We start from the raw sequence: 12,971 nt of genomic DNA on the forward strand, positions 1-12,971 counted from the left end.
AAATGCATGAACTTCAAACCGGCACTAGGAAACAGGCTGAGAAACCAGAGTAAACATTTCTCCTGAAAACCTTTCCCTTTGTGCTAGCTGAACGAAAGACTCTCCACATGCCCAGTTCTGAGTGAAAAGAGTGTGTGAAAGCCTCCCTTCACCTAGCTTGTTGGGAAAACAAAGTTTCTTTTCAGTTGCAAACTACACTCCTTACATATATATGGGGAGGTACTAGCTCCATATCGGTTTTACAGTGAAAACTGCAGGAAATTCAAACCGGCACTAGGTAACAGATTTTGAAACAAGAGTAAATGTTTCTCCTGCATCCCGTTCCCTTTGGGGTAGATGAACAAACGTCTCTCCAAATGCTCTGTTCTGAGAGATATGTGTGTGTGTAAGCCGTACTTCAACAAGCTTGTTGGGAACACAAAATTTCTTTTGAGTTCCAAACTCCAATCCATACATAAATAAAGGGAGGTACTAGCTGCAACTCGGTTTTACAGTGAAAACTGCAGGAAATTTAAACCGGCACTAGAAAACAGAGTGAGAAACCAGAGTAAAAGTTTCTCCAACAACCCGTTCCATTTGTGCTAGATGAAAGAACGTCTCTCCACATGCTCAGTTCTGAGAGATATGTGTGTGTGAAAGCCGTCCTTCACCTATCTTGTTGGGAACACAAAGTTTCCTTTCAGTTGCAAACTCCATTCCTTATATATATATAGGGAATTACTAGCCAAAACTAGGTTTTACAGTGAAAAATACATGAACTTCAAACCGGCAATAGGAAACAGACTGAGAAACCAGAGTAAACGTTTCTCCTGCAACCCTTTCCCTTTGTGCTAGCTGAACGAAAGTATCTCCACATGCTCAGTTCTGAGAGAGAATTGTGTGTGAAAGCCGCCCTTCACTTAGCTTGTTGGGAAAACAAAGTTTCTTTTCAGTAGCAAACTACACCCCTTACATATATATGGGGAGGTACTATCTCCAAACCTGTTTTACAGTGAAAACTGCAGGAAGTTCAAACCGGCACTAGAAAACAGACTGAGAAACCAGAGTAAAAGTTTCCCTGCAATCCGTTCCTTATGTGCTAGCTAAACAAACGTCTCTCCACATGCTCAGTTTTGAGAGATGTGTGTGTGAAAGCCGTCCTTCACGTAGCTTGATGGGAACACAAAATTTCGTTTCAGTTTCAAACTCCTCTCCATAAATATACATGGACAGTACTAGTTAAACTCGCTTTTACAGTGAAAACTGCGGGAACTTCAAACCGGCTCTAGGAAACAGACTGAGAAAACAGAATAAAAGTTTCTCCAGCAACAGTTCCCTTTGTGTTAGATGAACTAATGTCTCTCCACATGCTCAGTTCTGAGAGATAATTTTGTGTGAAAGCCGTACATCACCTAGCTTGTTGGGAACACAAAGTTTCTTTTCAGTTGCAAACGGCACTCCATACATATATATTTGTAGGTACAATATCCAACTTTATTTTATAGTGAAAACTGCAGGAAATTCAAACCGGCACTAGGAAACAGACTGAGAAACCAGAGAAAAAGTTTCTCCTGTAACCCGTTCCCTTTGTGCGAGATGAACGAAAGTCTCTCCACATGCTCATTTCTGAGAGATAATTGTGTGTGTAAGCCATCATTCACCTTGCTTGTTGGGAACATGAAGATTCTTTTCAGATGCAAATTACCATTCATACATATATATGGGGAGGTACTAGCTCCAAATCCTTTTTACAGTGAATACTGCAGGAAGTTCAAACTGACACTAGGAAACAGACTGTGAAATCAGAGTAAATGTTTCTTCAGCATCCGTTCACTTTGTGCTAGATTAATGAACGTCTCTCTACAGGCTCAGTTCTGAGAGATAAGTGTGTGTGAAAGCCGTGCTTCGGCTAGCGTGATGGGAAGAAAAAGATTCTTTTCAGTTGCTAACGGCACTCCATATATATATATGTTGAGGTACTAGCTCCAACTCGGTTTTACAGTGAAAAATTCAGGAACTTCAAACTGGCACTACGAAACAGACTGAAAAACCAGAGTAAAATTTCTCCAGCAACCGTTCCCTTTTTGCTAGATGAACGAACGTCTCTCCACATGCTCATTTCAGAGAGATAAGAGTGTGTGAAAGCCGTATTTCAGCTAGCTTGATGGGAACACAAAGATTCTTTTCATTTGCACACAGCATTCCATACATATATATGGGGAGGTACAAGCTCCAACTCGGTTTTACAGTGAAACCTGCAGAAACTTCAAACCGGATCAAGGAATCAGACTGAGAAACCAGAGAACTAGTTTCTCCTACAACCTGTTCCCTTTGTGCTAGATGAATGAACGTCTCTCCACATGCTCAGTTCTGAAAAATAAGTGTGTGTGAAAGCCGTTCTTTACCTAGCTTGTTGGGAACAAAAAGTTTATTTCAGTTACAAACTCCACTCCATACATATATATATGGTGAGGTCCTAGCTCCAACTCGGTTTTACAGAGAAAACTGCAGGAAATTCAAACCGGCACTAGGAAACAGACTTTGAAACAAGAGCAAATATTTCACCTGCAACCCGTTCTCTTTGGGCTAGATGAACGAACGTCTCTCCAAATGCTCAGTTCTGAGAGATATGTGTGTGTGTAAGCCGTACTTCAACAAGCTTGTTGGGAACACAAAATTTCTTTTGAGTTCCAAATTCCAATCCATACATAAATAAAGGTAGGTTCTAGCTCCAACTCGGTTTTACAGAGAAAACTGCAGGAAAATTAAACAGGCACTAGAAAACAGACTGAGAAACCAGAGTAAACATTTCTCCTGTAACCAGTTCCCTTTGTGCTAGCTGAACGACAGTCTCTCCACATGCTCAGTTCTGAGAGGAAAGTGTGTGTGAAAGCCTCCCTTCACCTAGCTTGTTGGGAAAACAAAGTTTCTTTTCAGTTGCAAACTCCATTCTTTACATATATAAGGGGAGGTACTAGCTCCAATTCGGTTTTACAGTGAAAACTGCAGGAAATTCAAACCAGCACTAGGAAACAGAATTTGAAACTAAAGTAAATGTTTCTTCTGCAACCCGTTCCCTTTGGGATAGATGAACGAACGTCTCTCCAAATGCTCAGTTCTGAGAGATATGTGTGTTTGTAAGCCGTACTTCAACAAGCTTGTTGGGAACACAAAATTTCTTTTGAATTCCAATCTCCAATCCATACATAAATAAAGGTAGGTACTAGCTCCAGCACGGTTTTACAGTGAAAACTGCAGGAAATTTAAACCGGCACTAGAAAAAAGACTGAGAAACCAGAGTAAAAGTTTATCCAGCAACCCGTTCCATTTGTGCTAGATGAAAGAACGTCTTTCCACATGCTCATTTCTGAGAGATAAATGTGTGTGAAAGCCGCCATTCACATAGGTTGATGGGAACACGAAGATTCCTTTCAGTTGCAAAGTTCAGTGCATACATATATATGGGGAGGTACAAATTGCAACTCGGTTTTACAGTGAAAACTGCAGGAACTTCCAACCGGCACTAGGAAACAGACTGAGAAACAAGAGTAAAATTTCCCTGCAATCCGTTCCTTTTGTGCTTGCTAAACGAACGTCTCTCCACATGCTCATTTCTGAGAGATGTGTGTGTGAAAGCCGACCTTCACGTAGCTTGATGGGAACACAAAATTTCCTTTCAGTTTCAAACTCCTCTCCATAAATATACATGGACAGTACTAGTTCCAACTCGGTTTTACAGTGAAAACTGCGTTAACTTCAAACCGGCTCTAGGAAACAGACTGAGAAACCAGAGTAAAAATTTCTCCAGCAACAGTTCCCTTTGTGCTAGATGAACTAAAGTCTCTCCACATGCTCAGTTCTGAGAGATAATTCTGTGTGAAAGCCGTACAACACCTTGCTTGTTGGGAATACAAAGTTTCTTTTCAGTAACAAAATGCACTCCATACATATATATGGGGAGGTACAAGATCCAACTTTATTTTACATGGAAAACTGCAGGAACTTCAAACCGGCACTAGGAAACAGACTTTGAAACAAGAGTAAATGTTTCTCCTGCAACCCGTTCCCTTTATTCTAGATGAACGAACGTCTCTCCAAATGCTCATTTCTGGGAGATATGTGTGTGTGTAAGCTGTACTCCCACCATCTTGTTGTGAACACAAAGTTTCTTTTCAGTTGCTAACTCCAATCCTTACATATACAGAGGAATGTACAAACTCCAATTCGGTTTTACAATGAAACCTGAAGGAACTTCAATCCGGCACTAGGAAACAGACTGAGAAACCAGTGTAAAAGTTTCGCCTTTAAACCGTTCCCTTTGTGCAAGATGAAGGAACGTCTCTCCACATGCTCATTTCTGAGAGATAATTGTGCGTATAAGCCATCCTTCAACTTGCTTGTTGGGAACACCAAGTTTCTTTTCAGATGCAAATTACAATCCATATATATATATGGGGAGGTACTAGCTCCAAATTCGTTTTACAATGAATACTGCAGGAATTTCAAATCGGCACTAGGAAACAGACAGAGAAACCAGAGTAAAAGTGTTTTCAGCATCCGTTCCCTTTGTGCTAGATTAATGAACGTCTCTCTACAGGCTCAGTTCTGAGAGATAAGTGTGTGTGAAAGCCTTCCTTCAGCTAGCTTGATGGGAAGGAAAAGATTCTTTTCAGTTGCAAACGGCACTCCATACATATATATGGGGAGGTACTAGCTCCATATCGGTTTTACAGTGAAAACTGCAGGAACTTCAAACCGGCAATAGGAAACAGACTGAGAAACCAGAGTAAAAATTTCCCTGCAATCTGTTCTTTTTGTGCTAGCTAAACGAACGTCTCTCCACATGCTCAGTTTTGAGAGATGTGTGTTGAAATCCGTCCTTCACGTAGCTTGATGGGAACACAAAGTTTCCTTTCAGTTTCAAACTCCTTTCCATATATATACATGGACAGTTCTAGTTAAACTCGGTTTTACAGTGAAAACTGCGGGAATTTCAAACCGGCTCTAGGAAACAGACTGAGAAACCAGAGTAAAAGTTTCTCCAGCAACAGTTCCCTTTGTGCTAGATGAACTAACGTCCTTCCACATGCTCAGTTCTGAGAGAAAATTGTGTGTGAAAGCCGTACATCAACTAGCTTGTTGGGAATACAAAGTTTCTTTTCAGTTGCAAACTGCACTCCATACATATATATGGGGAGGTACAAGATCCAACATATTTTACAGTGAAAACTGCAGGAACTTCAAACCAGCACTAGGAAACAGACTTAGAAACTAGAGTAAATGTTTCTCCTGCAAACCTTTCCCTTTGGGCTTGATGAACGAACGTCTCTCCAAATGCTCAGTTCTAAGAGATATGTGTGTGTGTAAGCCGTACTTCCGCAAGCTGGTTGGGAACAGAAAGATTCTTTTCAGTTGCAAACTCCAATCCATACATAAAAAAAGAAAAGAATAGCTCCAATCGGGTTTTACACTGAAACCTGCAGGAACTTCATTCCGGCACTAGGAACTGACTGATAAACCAGAGTAAATGTTTTTCCACCAAACTGTTCCATTTTTGCTAGATGAAAGAACGTCTCTCCACATGATCATTTCTGAGAGATAAGTGTGTGTGAAAGCCGTATTTCAGCTAGCTTGATGGGAACACTAAGATTCCTATCAGTTGCCAACTACACTGCATACAGTTATATGGGGAGGTACTAGCTCCAACACGGTTTAACAGTGAAAACTTCAGAAATTCACACCAGCACTAGGAAAGAGACTGGGAAACCAGAGTAAAAGTTTCCCCAACAACCCGTTCCCTTTGTGCTAGATGAAAGAAAGTCTCTCAACATGCTCAGTTCTGAGAGATATGTGTGTGTGAAAGCTGTACTTCACCTATCTTGTTGGGAACACAAAGTTTCCTTTCAGTTGCAAACTCCATTCCTTATATATATATAGGGATTTAATAGCCGCAACTCGGTTTTACAGTGAAAACTGCAGGAACTTCAAACTGGAACTAGGAAACAGCCTGAGAAACCAGGGTAATCATTTCTCCTGCAAAGCTTTCCCTTTGTGCTAGCTGAACGAAAGAATATCCACATGCTCATTTCTGAGAGATAATTGTGTGTGTAAGCCGTCCTTCACCTTGCTTGTTGGGAACACGAAGTTTCTTTTCAGTTGCAATTTACAGTCCATACATATATATGGGGAGGTACTAGCTCCAAATCCGTTTTACAGTGAATACTGCAAGAACTTCAAAACGGCACTAGGAAAAAGACTGAGAAACCAGAGTAAAGTTTCTTCAGCATCCGTTCACTTTGTTCTAGATTAATGAACGTCTCACTACAGGCTCAGTTCTGAGTGATAAGTGTGTGTGAAAGCCATCCTTCAGTTAGCTTGATGGGAAGAAAAAGATTCTTTTCAGTTGCAAACGGCACTCCATACATATATATGTTGAGGTACTAGCTCCTTCTCTGTTTTAAAGTGAAAACTGCAGGAAATTCACAACGGCTCTAGGAAACAGACTGAGAAACCTGATTAAAAGTTTCTCCTGCAAACCTTTCCCTTTGGGCTAGATGAACGAACATCTCTCCACATGCTCAGTCCTCAGAGTTAAGTGTGTGTGAAAGCCGTCATTCACATATCTTGTTTGGAACATAAAATTTCTTTTCAGTTGCAAACTCCAATCCATACGAATATATGGGGATGTACTAGCTAAAACTCTGTTTTACAGTGAAAACTGCATGAACTTCATACCGGCACTAGGAAACAGAATAAGAAACCAGAGTAAAGTTTCTCCTGCAGATGGTTCCCTTTGTGCTGGATGAACGAATGTCTCTCCACATGCTCAGTTTTCAGAGATATTTTTGTGTGAAAACTGTCCTTAAAGTAGCTTGATGGGAACACAAAGTTTCCATTCAGTTGCAAACTCCACTCTTTACATATACATGGGCTGTACTAGTTCCAACTCGGTTTTAATGTGAAAACTGCAGGAAATTCAAACCGGCATTAGGAAACAGACTGAAAATCCAGAGTTAAACTTCTCCAGCAACCGTTCCTTTTGTGCTAGATGAACGAACGTCTCTCCACATGCTCATTTCTGAGAGATAAGTGTGTGTGAAAGCCGTATTTCAGCCAGCTTGATGGGAACACAAAACTTCTTTTCAGTTGCACACTGCTTTCCATACATATATATGGGTAGGTACTAGCTCCAACTCGGTTTTACAGTGAAAACTGCAGGAAAATCAAACTGGCACTAGGAAATATACAGAGCGACCAGAGTAAAAGTTTCCCCTACAACCAGTTCCCTTTGTGCTAAATGAACGAACGTCTCTCCACATGCTCAGTTCTGAAAGAAAAGTGTGTGTGAAAACCGTACTTCACCTAGCTTGATGTGAACACAAAGTTTCTTTTCAGTTGCAAACTACACTGTATACATATATATGGGAGGTACTAGCTGCAACTTGGTTTTACAGTGAAAACTGCAGGTACTTCAAACCGGCACTAGGAAACAGACTGAGAATCCAGAGTAAACATATCTCCTGCAACCCGTTCCCTTTGTGTAGGCTGAAGGAAAGTCTCTCCACACGCTCAGTCCTGAGAGAAAATTCTGTGTGAAAGCGTCCCTTCACTAAGCTTGTTGGGAAAAAAAAGGTTCTTTCAGTTGCAAAATACACTCCATACATATATATGGGGAGGTACTAGCTCCAACACGATTTTACAGTGAAAACTGCAGGAATTTCAAACCGGCACTAGGAAACAGACTGTGAAACCAGAGTAAAATGTTTCATCAGCATCCGTTCACTTTGTGCTAAATTCATGAACGTCTCTCTACAGGCTCAGTTATGAGAGATAAGTGTGTGTGAAATCCGTCCTTCAGCTAGCTTGATGGGAAGAAAAAGATTCTTTTCAGTTGCAAACTGCACTCCATACATATATATGTTAAGGTAATAGCTCCAACTCGGTTTTACAGTGAAAAATTCAGGAACTTCAAACCGGCACTAGGAAACAGACAGAAAAACCAGAGTAAAATTTCTCCAGCAACCGTTCCCTTTTGCCAGATGAATGAACGTCTCTCCATATGCTCATTTCTGAGAGATAAGTGTGTGTGAAAGCCGTATTTCAGCCAGCTTGATGGGAACACAAAGTTTCTTTTCAGTGGCCACACTGCATTCCATACATATATATGGGGAGGTACAAGCTCCAAATCGGTTTAACAGTGAAAACTGCAGAAACTTCAAACCGGATTAAGGAATCAGATGAGAAACCAGAGAACTAGTTTCTTCTGCAACCTGTTCCCTTTGTGCTAGATGAATGAACGTATCTCCACATGCTCATTTCTGAGAAATAAGTGTGTGTGAAAGAAGTACTTCACCTAGCATGTTGGGAACACAAAGTTTATTTCAGTTGCAAACTCCACTCCATACATATATATGGGGAGGTCTTAGCTCCAAATCGGTTTTACAGTGAAAACTGCAGGAATTTCAAACCGGCACTAGGAAAGAGAATTTCAAACAGAGTAAATGTTTTCCTGCAACCCGTTCCTTTGGGACAGATGAAGGATCGTCTCTCCAAATGCTCAGTTCTGAGAGATAAGTGTGTGTGTAAGCCGCACTTCAACTAGGTTGATGGGAAAACAAAGATTCCTTTCAGTTGCCAACTACACTGCATACATATATATGGGGAGGTACTAGCTCCAACTCGGTTTAACAGTGAAATCTTCAGGAAATTCACACCAGCACTAGGAAACAGACTGAGAAACCATAGTAAAAGTTTCTCCAACAACAGGTTCCCTTTGTGCTAGATGAAAGAACGTCTCTCCACATGCTCAGTTCTGAGAGATATGTGTGTGTGAAAGCCTTCTTTCACCTATTTTATTGGGAACACAAAGTTTCCATTCAGTTGCAAACTCCATTCCTTATATATATATAGGGATTTACTAGCCCAAACTCGGTTTTACCATGAAAATGCATGAACTTCTAACCGGCACTAGGAAACAGGCTGAGAAACCAGAGTAAACATTTCTCCTGAAAACCTTTCCCTTTGTGCTAGCTGAACGAAAGACTCTCCACATGCTCAGTTCTGAGTGAAAAGAGTGTGTGAAAGCCTCCCTTCACCTAGCTTGTTGGGAAACAAGTTTCTTTTCAGTTGCAAACTACACTCCTTACATATATATGGGGAGGTACTAGCTCCATATCGGTTTTACAGTGAAAACTGCAGGAAATTCAAACCGGCACTAGGTAACAGATTTTGAAACAAGAGTAAATGTTTCTCCTGCATCCCGTTCCCTTTGGGGTAGATGAACAAACGTCTCTCCAAATGCTCTGTTCTGAGAGATATGTGTGTGTGTAAGCCGTACTTCAACAAGCTTGTTGGGAACACAAATTTCTTTTGAGTTCCAAACTCCAATCCATACATAAATAAAGGGAGGTACTAGCTGCAACTCGGTTTTACAGTGAAAACTGCAGGAAATTAAACCGGCACTAGAAAACAGAGTGAGAAACCAGAGTAAAAGTTTCTCCAACAACCCGTTCCATTTGTGCTAGATGAAAGAACGTCTCTCCACATGCTCAGTTCTGAGAGATATGTGTGTGTGAAAGCCGTCCTTCACCTATCTTGTTGGGAACACAAAGTTTCCTTTCAGTTGCAAACTCCATTCCTTTATATATATAGGGAATTACTAGCCAAAACTAGGTTTTACAGTGAAAAATACATGAACTTCAAACCGGCAATAGGAAAACAGACTGAGAAACCAGAGTAAACGTTTTCCTCCTGCAACCCTTTCCCTTTGTGCTAGCTGAACGAAAGTATCTGCCACATGCTCAGTTCTGAGAGAGAATTGTGTGTGAAAGCCGCCCCTTCACTTAGCTTGTTGGGAAAACAAAGTTTCTTTTCAGTAGCAACTACACCCCTTACATATATATGGGGAGGTACTAGCTCCAAACCTGTTTTACAGTGAAAAACTGCAGGAAGTTCAAACCGGCACTAGAAAACAGACTGAGAACCAGAGTAAAAGTTTCCCTGCAATCCGTTCCTTATGTGCTAGCTAAACAACATGTCTCTCCACATGCTCAGTTTTGAGAGATGTGTGTGTGAAAGCCGTCCTTCAATAGCTTGATGGGAACACAAAAATTTCCTTTCAGTTTCAAACTCCTCTCCATAAATATACATGGACAGTACTAGTTAAACTCGCTTTTACAGTGAGAAACTGCGGGAACTTCAAACCGGCTCTAGGGAAACAGACTGAGAAAACAGAATAAAAGTTTCTCCAGCAACAGTTCCCTTTGTGTTAGATGAACTAACGTCTCTCCACATGCTCAGTTCTGAGAGATATTTTGTGTGAAAGCCGTACATCACCTAGCTTGTTGGGAACACAAAGTTTCTTTTCAGTTGCAAACGGCACTCCATACATATATATTTGTAGGTACAATATCCAACTTTATTTTACAGTGAAAACTGCAGGAAATTCAAACCGGCACTAGGAAACAGACTGAGAAACCAGAGAAAAGTTTCTCCTGTAACCCGTTCCCTTTGTGCGAGATGAACGAAAGTCTCTCCACATGCTCATTTCTGAGAGATAATTGTGTGTAAGCCATCATTCACCTTGCTTGTTGGGAACATGAAGATTCTTTTCAGATGCAAATTACCATTCATACATATATATGGGGAGGTACTAGCTCCAAATCCTTTTTACAGTGAATACTGCAGGAAGTTCAAACTGACACTAGGAAACAGACTGTGAAATCAGAGTAAATGTTTCTTCAGCATCCGTTCACTTTGTGCTAGATTAATGAACGTCTCTCTACAGGCTCAGTTCTGAGAGATAAGTGTGTGGAAAGCCGTGCTTCGGCTAGCTTGATGGGAAGAAAAAGATTCTTTTCAGTTGCTAACGGCACTCCATATATATATATATGTTGAGGTACTAGCTCCAACTCGGTTTTACAGTGAAAAATTCAGGAACTTCAAACTGGCACTACGAAACAGACTGAAAAACCAGAGTAAAATTTCTCCAGCAACCGTTCCCTTTTTGCTAGATGAACGAACGTCTCTCCACATGCTCATTTCAGAGAGATAAGAGTGTGTGAAAGCCGTATTTCAGCTAGCTTGATGGGAACACAAAGATTCTTTTCATTTGCACACAGCATTCCATACATATATGGGGAGGTACAAGCTCCAACTCGGTTTTACAGTGAAACCTGCAGAAACTTCAAACCGGATCAAGGAATCAGACTGAGAAACCAGAGAACTAGTTTCTCCTACAACCTGTTCCCTTTGTGCTAGATGAATGAACGTCTCTCCACATGCTCAGTTCTGAAAAATAAGTGTGTGTGAAAGCCGTTCTTTACCTAGCTTGTGGGAACAAAAAGTTTATTTCAGTTGCAAACTCCACTCCATACATATATATATGGTGAGGTCCTAGCTCCAACTCGGTTTTACAGAGAAAACTGCAGGAAATTCAAACCGGCACTAGGAAACAGACTTTGAAACAAGAGCAAATATTTCACCTGCAACCCGTTCTCTTTGGGCTAGATGAACGAACGTCTCTCCAAATGCTCAGTTCTGAGAGATATGTGTGTGTGTAAGCCGTACTTCAACAAGCTTGTTGGGAACAAAAATTTCTTTTGAGTTCCAAATTCCAATCCATACATAAATAAAGGTAGGTTCTAGCTCCAACTCGGTTTTACAGAGAAAACTGCAGGAAAATTAAACAGGCACTAGAAAACAGACTGAGAAACCAGAGTAAACATTTCTCCTGTAACCAGTTCCCTTTGTAGCTGAACGATAGTCTCTCCACATGCTCAGTTCTGAGAGGAAAGTGTGTGTGAAAGCCTCCCTTCACCTAGCTTGTTGGAAAACAAAGTTTCTTTCAGTTGCAAACTCCATTCTTTACATATATAAGGGGAGGTTCTAGCTCCAATTCGGTTTTACAGTGAAAACTGCAGGAAATTCAAACCAGCACTAGGAAACAGAATTTGAAACTAAAGTAAATGTTTCTTCTGCAACCCGTTCCCTTTGGTAGATGAACGAACGTCTCTCCAAATGCTCAGTTCTGAGAGATATGTGTGTTTGTAAGCCGTACTTCAACAAGCTTGTTGGGAACACAAATTTCTTTTGAATTCCAATCTCCAATCCATACATAAATAAAGGTAGGTACTAGCTCCAGCACGGTTTTACAGTGAAAACTGCAGGAAATTTAAACCGGCACTAGAAAAGACTGAGAAACCAGAGTAAAAGTTTATCAGCAACCCGTTCCATTTGTGCTAGATGAAAGAACGTCTTTCCACATGCTCATTTCTGAGAGATAAATGTGTGTGAAAGCGCCATTCACATAGGTTGATGGGAACACAAATTCCTTTCAGTTGCAAAGTTCAGTGCATACATATATATGGGGAGGTACAAATTGCAACTCGGTTTTACAGTGAAAACTGCAGGAACTTCCAACCGGCACTAGGAAACAGACTGAGAAACAAGAGTAAAATTTCCCTGCAACCGTTTTTTGTGCTTGCTAAACGAACGTCTCTCCACATGCTCATTTCTGAGAGATGTGTGTGTGAAAGCCGACCTTCACGTAGCTTGATGGGAACACAAAGTTTCCTTTCAGTTTCAAACTCCTTTCCATAATATACATGGACAGTTCTAGTTAACTCGGTTTTACAGTGAAAACTGCGTTAACTTCAAACCGGCTCTAGGAAACAGACTGAGAAACCAGAGTAAAAATTTCTCCAGCAACAGTTCCCTTTGTGCTAGATGAACTAAAGTCCTCCACATGCTCAGTTCTGAGAGAAAATTTGTGTGAAAGCCGTACATCACCTTGCTTGTTGGGAATACAAAGTTTCTTTTCAGTTGCAAACTGCACTCCATACATATATATGGGGAGGTACAAGATCCAACATATTTTTACAGTGAAAACTGCAGGAACTTCAAACCAGCACTAGGAAACAGACTTAGAAACTAGAGTAAATGTTTCTCTCCAACCTTTCCCTTTGGGCTTGATGAACGAACGTCCTCCCAAA

This window comes from Camelus ferus, chromosome 24, assembly GCF_009834535.1.
Source record: "Camelus ferus isolate YT-003-E chromosome 24, BCGSAC_Cfer_1.0, whole genome shotgun sequence".
Lineage (NCBI taxonomy): Eukaryota > Metazoa > Chordata > Mammalia > Artiodactyla > Camelidae > Camelus > Camelus ferus.